The sequence below is a fragment of the Pseudonaja textilis genome, chromosome 1 (genome assembly GCF_049901715.1).
Source record: "Pseudonaja textilis isolate UNSWEBS1 chromosome 1, rPseTex1.2, whole genome shotgun sequence".
NCBI classification, from domain to species: domain Eukaryota; kingdom Metazoa; phylum Chordata; class Lepidosauria; order Squamata; family Elapidae; genus Pseudonaja; species Pseudonaja textilis.
In genome coordinates, this window is record NC_141990.1 from 97,828,772 (window position 1) to 97,841,474 (window position 12,703).

General features: G+C 35.3%; 1 protein-coding gene across 8 annotated transcripts in view; it reads left to right on the forward strand.

Annotated features, from left to right (window-relative positions):
- HS3ST5 (heparan sulfate-glucosamine 3-sulfotransferase 5) overlaps window positions 1–12,703 on the forward strand; it is a 189,816-nt gene that overhangs the window by 82,208 nt on the left and 94,905 nt on the right. For 2 of the 8 annotated variants that reach the window (XM_087912802.1, XM_087912781.1), the window contains one exon: window positions 3,868–4,035. The exons of the other annotated variants lie outside the window; for them this stretch is intronic. The gene's annotated coding sequence lies outside the window, so the exon portion shown is untranslated. The remainder of the gene's footprint in view (window positions 1–3,867; window positions 4,036–12,703) is intronic. 8 annotated transcript variants of the gene reach the window in all.

The following is a 12,703-nucleotide window of genomic DNA, read 5'->3' on the forward strand; positions in this document are numbered from 1 at the left end:
CTGTCTTCTGCATTATTCCTCCAAACCTTAAACTTCAGGTGGCATTTACCCTATTTTATTATGCTTTTTATGAAGACTTTATCCAGCAGTGAGTGCTGAAAATACTATTTAAATAACAAACAAACAAATATCTAGAAGAATAAGCATTTTTCTTTGACAAATGAGAACACTGACATTTTTTTATTATTGAAATTATTATTACAGTCATTCATGTCAAGTAAGAACACAACCCGATCTGGATTGGGTAAAAGAAGCTATATTTAGGCAACTAAGGAGAGAAAATGTGTAGAAGGGAAAGTCCAAGATCAGAGCCCACAGGTAGAAAAGCAGATTTAGAAATCCATCTATAAAATATTACTTCAATATGAGACTTTTGTGTTCTGTCATGTGGCTATCATCCTTTTCCCTTCCTAAGGACCTTAACTGATGCAGTCCAGCAGCAGAGCAGTCACGATGTGGCCACCTGTAATAATGATGAAATGCATAGTAATCAGACTTAGTATGGTATAGTGTAGACAACAATAGGAGGTTTTCTCTACAGAAGAAACTATAGGTGTTGACCTCTGAGAAATGGTTTAGTTGTGATGTTGGATATTTTGTATGTTAACATATTCTAACTTCATTTGTTTGTTTATATCAGAATCAGTTACATTAGATTGATGTGTATAAATAAATGTTTGAGTGAAAGTAGCGTGCCAATAAAATGTCTGGTGAATCTCTGTTGTCACAAAAAGAATAATACTAGATAATTTGATAGATGTGGATATGCAATAGCAAATGATCTATAACTATACAATAATGACATGACTATAGGTCTAAAATTCTGTATTTCAGAAGATTTTGTAAAATAATGTAACAAAATCTATAGTTATTGTTTGTCAATTGTATAAAATGTTCCTTGCTATTGTTATTCATAAACAATATATAGATTGCTCAATATATTATTTCTAATGCGTATTGTGTGCGTGCATGCGCTTACACACCCGTGTGTGTGTGTGTGTGTGTGTGTCTGTACAAAACCTCTTGGATGAGAAGCAAAACATTTTCAAGGGAAATACCAAGAAAATCCTGTTGCCTTTTGGAAAAGTATCTTTGGAACATTAATAATAAACAGAGGCACCCTGAACAAAGACAGAGGGAATTTGAATAATAAAAATGTAATTTAATTTAAGAAAACCTCTTTGAATTATTAAAATACATTGAAATTTCTTAGCTGCTGAACCACACCCTCTTTTTTAAAAGGAACATCCTTATATCAATCCTATTTAAAAACTTGTGGTATATTTCAGAAAATGTGAGGTAAAAAAACCCAATTATTATCATGGAAAAGTGCCACAACAAGATAGAGTACAAGATATAATCTAAAAAAAATCAAAAAAGCTGTTTTGTATTTCTTCTTGCAAAGCTGTTAAAATTTGTAAACAGAATTGTCCTTATCTAAATCTTTGCTTAATCGTTCTGAACATTTACATAAAGTATTTGCCAAAATGCTCCTCAACTAAATTCCTGTCCTTTGTGCCCCCCTTGCCCCTGCCAAAAGTGATTTTAGTCCAGGGCTATAGAGTTTAGCTAAGAAATAAACTTTTAACAAATATCTTTTATACGCTAGCTTCTAATAATGCCCAAGTCTTTCTTATTTCACGCATTGCAAATCTTTTGTGATATGCATTATTAAATATCACATGCAGTCTTCTATTGGAGACCTAATCATTTACAAAGCAAGACAGCACTTTTATTTCTAATATCTAACTGCAGCTTGCAAATTGTCTATTTTTTCCCCCCAAGAAATCATTTCAGCACCCATGGGTGTCATTTGTCAGGGTTGGCTGCATCGGATGAGTCCAGTTTGGACAAATATTTATTTATTGATTGATTGATTTGATTTGATTTGATTTGACAATCGCTTACAAGACACAGGTATAAGAATAAACATAGTTTTGAATACATGAGATAGATACTTATAAAAAAATAAAAAGAAACAATAGGACAGGGACGGTAGGCACGATTATACACTTATGCTATAATGAGCTTTTTCCTGACCTTTTTTGAGCACTACTGTGAAACTGCCTGGAGACCTCCAAGCTAGAGCTATTATTTACCGCATGTGGCTTTGAAAACCACCAAAGTTCAGCTGCCCTTTTCAGCTTTACCAAAATGAGGCAGAGACACCTCTCAAGCATTTGTACTGAAAGGCCAGTATGATAAAGAGGCTACATGAGATCAGAGTTTGGTTACCACAACAAGAACTTAGTTCAATCTAATTAAACCAAGACACAATAGGGGTTATTCTAGTAACACAGATTAGGAAATAAGACTGTTAATTCAGCTGTCAGTGTTAAACATGTACATTGTTTATTTATGGAGCCACTGTGGCGCAGTAATTAGAGTGCAGTACTGCAGACTACTTCTGCCAACTGCCGGCTGCCTGCAATTTGGCAGTTCAAATCTCACCAAGCTCAAAGTTGATTCAACCTTCCATCCTTCCAAGGTGGGTAAAATGAGGACCCATATTGTTTGGGGGCCATATGCTGACTCTGTAAATCACTTAGAGAAGGCTGTAAAGTGGTATATAAGTCTAAGTGCTATAGCTATTGCTATTATTTGATATCATTAAATAAAATTATATGCACAGACTACAAGACACTACATTAGAAAAATATATTATTTGTGTATAAACAATGTGTAAGTTCAAATTCAGCATATTCCTTTTATTTAACAAATTTGTCTTATTCCAAAAATTCCAGCACTAAATTGAAAATTAATGACAACAAAAGACAATTGGGATGTGTTTCATGTTGCATTTTAAGAACTGGGGAAATAATTCCGTTAATAATTACTCAAACAGAAAGATTAAAACAATAAATTATAATTCAAGAAATAAATTCTTTAGGAAATCTAAAGTTCGGCAACATGAATAAAAAACTCAGTTTGAACCATATCAAAAGCTTTTCTTTCATCCTATGGAACCAACTGCAGATGCATGTGAACCAGCATATAAACTGATTATATCAACAGAAGTTTTATATTGTCCAAAATGTGGGTCCCCTTCAGGAAACCAGACTGTGTATCCATTATTGTGGGTAATACCTTTGAAGTCTTTCTGCCAATGTGGTAATATAAATATTTTAGCAGGTAGAATTTTATTTTCATAGGGTGTTTGAAAGCGTTACGTACATTTGCAGAAATGTAAGTATCCTGTATACACAGTTACCGCAATAATTAAAATCTTATGCCAATTGAAAAAAAGGTTACTAAGGGGGTAGCAGTTTTAATTGTTGTCCAGAAATTATTAATTACCTGGTAAAATACCCAATTTAGTTGATAAGAACATTTCTAAATATATTCCAAATGAAAGAGTATACTGAGACCTAGATGAGGCCACCTAAACTGGTGGGGAAGAATTAAAGATGTAAAAATAGATTTTGCATCTAGATACATGAAATATAATCAGTAGATAGGGGAACAATATTATATAGAACAATTGGGGAGGGGTGGCAATTGTCATCCAGGAGTCCTTTAAGATTTTCAGGGGCATTGCTCCACCCATTGCTGGATATGAAGTCCTGTTCATTAAGTTGGGCTCTAAGCATCAGTTGGCATTGATGCTCCAGGCTGCATAGCAGCCTCTCTGCCTGAGCTGTTTGATATCATTTGATATCCCTAGACTTATTGGCCTGGGGGATTTTAATCTGTCTTTTCTGAGAGTGAAATTTGAGGTTGTCCAGGAGTTCATGGCTATCATGACAGCCATGGGCTTACCCCAAGGTAATCCAGAACCCAAAAGGGGATAGTGATCTGGTTTTCCTATTGAAGCATTGGCAATGAAATGTAAGTCACACTCTGATTGCCATGCATTCTCCACTGCAGGGAGGCAGAACCTATTAATGGCTGATGGACCTGGATGGGTTTCAGAGGAAGCCAGAAGTTCCTTCTTCTGCTATACTACAACAATCCATCTAAAGCAGCCCTGTCAAACTGGTGGCCCATGGACCAGATACAGCCTGTGAAGGCCAAGCCCAGCCTGGCTCCACAAAGGTAAAAAACATCTTGATTTGTCATGCTATGGCCCATGATGCAATAGTTTTTAACACCCCTGATCTAAAGCCTTGGTTGCCACTTAGAATAAAAGAGTGCTCAAGACTTTGAATCGGTTCATGTCCCAGCAACCTCTCGCATCTCATAGATCTCCTCATTTGCAGCATCCTATTAAGTTTTTAAAATATTCCACAGAGACAGAATATAGAAGAAGAAAATAATATCCCAATATTTTTAATGAGACCATCTTAAAATAAACTGATGGGGGAAACCAAAAAGAATATACCAAGGCAGCCTGGATAAGGTACAGGTTAACAAAGGAGAAGTAAAAATGGCCAGGCGTAGTGGATTATGACTGTGACATTATTCCATAATTATTCTTCCAGGCAGTAGAAGAAACCAAGTCATAATACTTGTCAGCAGAAAACAGACTCGTGTAGTATCATTGTAAAGAAGTTAAAGCATGTAGGGTAGATCCAAGTTTACTACAGAAACTTACTGGATGTCTTGGGAGCAACTTTGATCTTTCTGTACAACCAGGAAGTTGCCTTGCTTAATGACTGTGGGATTTAGTTAATATCAGCTACTGGGACTGCAGAAAGTGCTGTCAGTCAGAGATGAAGTCATGCTTTACAACCGCTTTTTGTAGCAATGGAAATTCTAGTACAAATTGCCATTTGTATGAAGGATTTCCTGTATTTGGAATAGTGACTCTATTATTGTCTTTCCATCTTTTATATATCTTATTTTTCTTATAACTCAGCAAACTCAGTTAATAAGTGCTAACAAAGTTGTAGTCAATATAAAGAAGGAAATCATGGGGCCAGTGTTTTCTTCACTCAGACAGTGTGTTCTAATTGGAAAATGGTCAGTTTTTTTAAAAAGAGTTTCAGTGGAAAAGCAGGAAATGTTAAGACACTAGCCCTTTTTAAAAAGAAGCATTTATTTTTCCTTCCTCCCTTCTTTTCTTCCATCCATCTATCTATCAATTTGTGCAGCACTTGACTCCCAGTGACAGTGAATGGTTTTCAAGTAAAAAAAAAACCATTTTTAAAATCCAATATTTTTTTAAAAAAATGAAAAAGAATGAAAGAGGGCATGATGGCAAAACTGGACAGGAGGAAAAACCGGACCTGCACAACCCCCAAAAATGGCTTCTGCAAGACCAATCTAATGTCATCAACTTTCCAGGTTTTGGGAGAGTAGCAACAAGAATGTAGACATGGGTAATGCAATAGATATGGGTATACTTGAAATATTAAAATGGCTTTGACAAAGTCACTCCCTTAGCTGGGATGAGGAAACATTGTCTCTCATGGATTGGTAACTGGTTAAAGAAGAGGAAGAAGAATGTAAGAGTAAAGAGAGAATTTTTACATTAGCAAAACATGCAGAGTAATCCATCAGAAATCAGTATTGGGATTAGTACTTTCAAAATTGTTTATAAATAAATATGTGGTTAGGAATTGACAATGATATAACCACGGGTATCCATAATATAAAATTCAGACTAATAAAATAAAACAGGTTCAGAAAAACTTTCAAAGGCATCCTTCCAAACTAGGTAAATGCATTCCACACTAAAAGGCAAACATAGCTCACTTTCAAGGAAGTAAAAACTGCTTGGAAAGTTCAAATTATATGAACAAAACCTGAATCCTGTTCAGAAAAGGAACAGTATCATAGTTTTCATAGTTTAAAAAAAAACATCAATCCACTGTGTTCATACTGTAAACAAAACCTTAATCCCATAATAGGAACAACATTGAAAATAATATTGCCTATACATTACACCAATATTCATACATTAATCTAAATTTGGATTTGGAGTGCAGTGTGTGTTTTTGAACACTGTTCTTAAAAAAAAAAAAGACATTGAAATCCTGAAAATGTTGTAGTAAATGGCAACACAAATGATTAGGAGCAGCTGCCTAAGAGGAAAGGTTAGAGCATTTGAGTCAATTTGGTATGAATGATGGCAGATTACAGTTGACATGAGAGAGGTAAGTAAAATCAAGCATAATCTGGAAAACGTTCACCAAAGAAATATTAATTTCCCTCTCATGTTTAGCTGAAAGTGTCCAAGAATTTTTTTTTCACAAGAAAAAGTTAAATTACGGAGTTTGCTGCTTTGAAATCTGGTGATGGACATCAATTTAGATGATTTTGTAAAGAACTGTGCATTCAATGGCAACTTGTTTTGATGGGTTTATATTACTCCTTGAATCTGAAGAAACACAATAAGAAACAGCTTCTGGGAACCAACAAGTGGAAGACAGCTTGTCTTCTGTACTTGTGTATCTCCCAAGAGTAGTGGCTGGTGATTGTGTAACTGAATACTGGTCTAGAGGGGGGCTTTTCTTCTTATGCTCCTAATGTCAAGAATTATGGAAATGAAAAAATTAATAATGAACTTTATGCCATTGAATTTAAAATAGTAAAGCTAGTTGATGGTCCTAATAGATTGTGAGACATTCAGTCTATTTGTATTCAATATCTTTTTTTTTTTAAATAAACTTTATTAGTTTTACTTTTTAAAAAACAACAACAACACAGCTACAAAGTATATACAACAAAAAGACGAACAGATCTTGGCATGGGCCAAGAGAGAAAGAGAGGAAAGCTTGAGAGAGGAAAGAGGGAAAAGGAAGGGAAGGGTGGGGGGAGGAACGTGGGGATAACAGAAGTAGAGAAAACAATTATAATAAAACCATATTTTTGTGACTGTCTGTAAAGTCTTTTCTTCTTCCAGACTATCGTCGGCAGTGCTTTTCTTTATCTCTGCCTCGGAGGACTCGGCCTTAATTTTCTTAGAGGTGATCTATCTTTGATTAAGCCAAATGTACAAAGGATTCCAATTGCTATAATAGGTTGAAGATTCTTTATTTTTTAATGCTTGGGTTAGTTTGTCCATTTCGGCGCATTGTAAGATTTTCTGAATAACCATAAGTTCAGTGGGGATAGAGGGTAGTTTCCAGCACTGGGCAAATGCCAGTCTGGCCGCGGTTAAGATGTGGATTGTAATATACTTTGACTTTTTGGATATTTGTTTATCAAAAATTCCTAGAAGGAAGGACTCTGGTTTGTACTCAATTTGTTCCATGGTTATTTCCTCTAGCCAGTGTCTAATTTTTTGCCAGTACTTCTGGGTTTCCTTGCATGACCACCACATGTGAAAGAAGGTACCTTCTATGTATTGACATTTCCAACACTTGGGGCTCGTGTTGGGGTGCATCTTCGCCAATCTCGAAGGGGGCAGGTGCCATCTATAAAACATTTTATATAAGTTTTCTTTATAAGCTGCTGATTTCGTGATCTTAATGTTCCTGTTCCAGATCTTTTCCCATTCTGCTAGGGTAATGCTCCGACCCACATTTCTGCTCCACGCAATCATATTTCCCTTGACAATTTCTTGTTCTAGTTCTGTTTCTAATAAATATTTGTAAAATTTAGATATATTTTTTTTACTTGGTCCTAGTAGAATTTTGTCTAGGGTCTGTAATTTATTGTAGATTCCAAATTCCTTAATGTCTTGTTTGTATTTACTATGAATTTGAAGGTACACCCACTGATCAATTATAAATCCTCGCTCTTGCAGTTCTTGTCGTGTTTTCAATTTTCCTTGTGGGTCTAATAAATTTTCGTACTTAATCATTTTGGTTATATCCAGATTATTAGGTGTACTATCGCTTCCATTGGGGATAGCCAAATCGGTATTTTTAAATAAAGCTTTTTACGTACTTTTTTCCAATTAGTTAATAAAGAGTCCCTGATAAGATGCCTATGGAAATATGATTGCCTGGGTTTCCCAGATTCCCACAGAAAGGCATGCCATCCTTTCTGCATATCGTGGCCTTCTAATACTAGTGTTCTTTTTGTTGGTTAAGTTCACCCAATCCTTTATCCATAGTAGGGTGGCTGCCGTATGATATATTTCCCAGTTTGGCAAGGCTAACCCTCCTCTGCTTTTCAAATCTTGTAGGGCTTTTATGTTAATCCTAGCTTTTTTCCCCTGCCAAATAAAATTCAATGTTATCTTGTTTAGTTCCGTAAAAACTTTTTATTTAGTTTAATTGGTATTGTCTGGAATAAATATAGAAATTTTGGCAGAATATTCATCTTAATCAAAGCAATCCTGCCCAATAAGGAAAGTTGTAAATTGCTCCAAAAATCTAAGTCTTTCTTAGTTTGTTGGAGAAGTTTATCATAATTGTTTTCTTTTAACGATTTGCTTTGTGGAGTTAGCCAAATTCCTAAGTATTTAATTTTTTTGTCACTTGTATTCCCATTGTTGTCTCTAGCTCTTTATTCTGGTCTCCTGTTAAATTTTTAGTCATTAATTTTGTTTTTCCCCTGTTTATTTTAAATCCCGCGACTTCTCCAAATCGTTCTAGTTCTTCTAATAAGTTGTGTCCTTTTTCTATGGGCTCCTCCAGAAAAAAAACCAAATCATCTGCGAAAGCCTGTACTTTATATTCTTCTGATTTGATCCTCAAACCTCTAATTCTCAAATTTTGCCTAATGTACGTCAGAAGAGATTCTAGAGCAATATGAAAAGCAGAGGGAGAGAGGGCAACCCTGTCTTACCCCTTTTTCTATTTTTATCGGGCCAGTTTGTTCCCCATTTATTAGAATGTTTGCCTGTTGAGTGTGGTAAATTGTAGTGATGACATTTTCAAATCTGGTGCCAAGATTCATATTATATATTTTTGAATTAAGAAATGCCAATTTAAATTGTCGAATGCTTTTTCAGCATCCAAGAACATAAATGCAAATTGTTTTTCCGGGTGGGCTTCATAGTATTCTGAAATGTCTATCACTGTTCTTAAATTATTCTTAATTTGTCGAAATGGGAGAAATCCATTTTGATCTTCATGGATATAAGTGTTTAAAACCTGTTTTAATCTATTGGCTATTATAGAAGAGAATAATTTATAATCTGCATTCAGGAGCGAAATTGGTCTATAATTATTAATAAGTCTGTGGTCAAGGTCCTCCTTCGGGATCAGCGAAATTAAGGCTCCCCTCCACGAGTCCGGCATCTTGGCTGCTAACAGTACCTCATTAAATACGTCCAGCATCAGTGGTCCAATTTGTTCTATGATAATTTTGTAAAGTTCTACCGGTATCCCGTCTGGTCCTGGTGCTTTATTGTTACTTTGCTTCTCTATTGCTGACTTCAGTTCGGACAATGTTATATTTTGGTTTAATAATTCTATCTCTTCCTCTCCAATTGCTTTATCATTCGCTTCCTCCAGGTATTTCATTATTTTATCCTCAGAGACTTCTTCTTTTTTGTATAATTTCCCAAAGTAATTAGAAGTGATCTCTTTTTTCTTCTCTATCTCCTCTTGCATATTGCCCCCTCATCCATTAATTGGTGTATCAATCTTTTTCTTTCGTTTTCTTAAGTTTGTGGGCTAACCATCTCCTGGCTTGTTTGCATGCTCAAAGTAGATTTGTTTAGTCATTTTCAGACTAATCTCCAATTTTTCTTGTTCCAGTAAGTTTAGTTTGTGTTTAGTTGTTATTAACTGGTTCTGTATTCTTTGGTTTTGGGGGTTCTTTTGTAATTGGGTTTCTAAATCCTTAATTTCTTGTTGTAAGTTACTTTGTTGGGCATACTTTCTTTTATTTCTCATAGCATTGTAAGAGATTGTTATTCCTCTTATAAATGCCTTTAATGTGTCCCATATATTTTGTTTCGAAGTTAGATCATTATTATTTTCCTTTAAGAAGAAGTTCAGTTCTTCTTTCAATTTATTAGTATATTCTTCTTCTTTTATTAAATGAGTGTTAAAAGTCCATCTTTTCTTTGGTTTTCTTCTACCCCTCCAGGTTATTTGAATTGGGTTGTGGTCAGCCCAATCATTTGGTAAGATTTCGCTATCTTTGATTTCATTAAATAATTCACCGTTTATCCAAGCCATATCTATTCTTGTCCAAATTTTGTGTGGGTTAGAATAATAAGTAAACTGTTCTTTTTGGGGACGTATTCAATATCTGACCATCAGTTCTGGTGGCATCAAAGCACTCATCCTGTGATAGATGACCCATGTTTAATGTAGGAACCAGATAAAGTTGCAGACAGACAGATAATGAAACAAATCAGAGAAGTAGAATCCTATTTATTTCTCTCTTTGCAATAGTATATAATCAGAGTACTGAATTTGTATAATACAATCTCTCTAGGAGGATGTAATGCCATTAAGTCCTCCCAGGGACACTCGCAGCTCCATTTTCTAATTGCATGCTTAATGCAACTTTAAGAGAGAAATAAAACTTGGACTCCTTCTTAATATAGACCAGGAGGGTAATATAGATGCCAAATTCTCTCCAAAAATTATTAATGAAGAAGAATATTTGTAGCTCATGGTTCCTTGGTGTTCTTTGGGCTTGCTTGTTTTCTTGCAGATATTTCATTATTCAAACTAGGTAACATTATCAGTGATAGTAACTGCACTCCTTACTAGCACTGATGATGTTACCTAGTTGGGTAATGAAACATCTGCAAGAAAACAAGCAAGCTCAGAGAGCACAAAGGACCTCTAAAAATGATGCTTACTGTTTTAGAAGAAAGATCTATTGAAGCATGGCTCTGATTGGTCTTACCCTGGTTCTTCTTTGAATGAAAGTTCTGAAGTAAAATTCTCTGCTTTTACAGCAAAGCCAAAGAGAACACTTCTTTTCATGAAATTTCTAATTATAAATAACGGACCATCTGTTAAATTTTCAGATTTTAAATGGATTAATTTTAGGTGTAAACTAAGTAGTAAATCTGTGCTCAGATAAAATTGAATGTCAGAATAAAGCTGTCCATCAGAAGTGAAATAAACTTGAAATAGATCTTTAGATGAGAAATATCTAAACAAGGTTTGTTTCAAAACACAGGCACATACCACACATATACACAACTGTTCATTGGAGAGAAGGGTGCAAGACAAAAGAAACTGGAGGCAAATTAAATATAAAGAGCCCATATAGTGAAAAATGCAACTATGGATTCTCTCTGTTTATAGAATAGTTATTGACTGTTGATTAACATATTCCTTCTGACTAATCCATATGAATTAGTGTTAAGTCTACTGAAGCTTTAGAGAGTATCTAGGGGACATTGTTGTTAAATTGTTGTCATTGTTTGCTCTGTAGTGTTTTTTTTTTTTCAAGAATGGGTGTCTGGGGTTTAAAATAGTTTAGAGAATCATACAATGAAAGAGTTAGAAGGAACTGTTTATTTTTGCCATTGCAGCATCAGATCTCACACTGTACACAACAAATATTTTGAGTTTTCTTTTGCTTTTCTGTTCTATTTATAAATCCTATTCATTTCAGCAGAACAGAGAGAAAAAATGAGACAGAGGAGGGGTGGACTTCAACTTCTGGAAGATACCCAGATTAAGAAATTGCTATTGTATAAGATTACACAACTATGCTTCAATCCTATATCTGTGTGTAGATACTCCTCCTTCTCCAAAGGCAAATAACCTGTTATTTGGGCAATAACTTGTTCACTATAATTTCCCAGCTGCAATCAAACTGAGTCTTACAAACATTAGAAAAGTCTTTTGTTAAGTGGAATTTACTTATGAGAAACCACGGATCAAGATCCCATTGTGCCATTAAGCTGGTGGAAACCACTCCATCTTCAAAGCAAATCCATCATCTCCTCCTCACATGCATGTCAATTTGCTCCAGAGTTTTAGGGCTAAATATGCGTCACCTAGAAGATGTTGCCAAATCATTCTTCGACTTAGGAATACATATGAAGAGCTCAAATTACCAAAAGAAAAAAAAAAGGGGGGGGGGGTGTTGTTTTCATCAGTGGAAGGTATATATAAATTCTGAACAAAATTATTGGAAGCATTTTCCTTGGGCAATATTCTTTCCATTAGCTCTATAATTGAAGAATAAAACACAAAATGGTATTTGCAGGGATGGTAGGATTTGCCATTATCAAGACTCAAATCTTCAGTGTAAACTACTACTTCATGAGAATTTGTTTTTAAAGAATGTATATTACACCCCAACTCAAATAATACAACTCTGGGTGACTTATAAAAGAAATCAAAATAAAACCACACACACCACAAAAATAACAATAATAATAATCAATATATATGCTTCATATTGTTACCCAATTCAGGTGGGAACTTATTCATCCTGGACCAATACTTTTTAAAGTGTTACCAAAGGCCAGCAGAGTTAAAAAGACTTCTTTAAGGTGGGTATCATTTCAAAGGGCAGTATTCAGAAGGAACATATAGGTCAAATCAAATGGCACTCTGTCCAGAAAACAACCCAAAAGTATCCCCTCCCCAGAGGTGGTATTCAGCAGGTTCTGACCAGTTCTGGAGAACTGGCAGTGGAAATTTTGAGTAGTTCAGAGAACTGGTAATGGAAATGTTGAGTAGTAATACTACCTCTGATTGGCCCCACCCCCATCTATTATCTGCCTCCCGAGTCCCAGCTGATCAGCTGGATCTTCTTTTGTTGCCCTGCACAGGAGAATGGAGCTGGAAAGGAGGTTAGTGGGGTGGGGAAGGAATGGGTATTTTATAGTATCCTTCCCCTGGAGTGGGGTGGGAATGAAGATTTTGCAGTACCCTTTCCCTGCCACGCCCACCAAGCCATGCCACGCCCACAGAATCAGTAGTAAAAAAATTGGAAT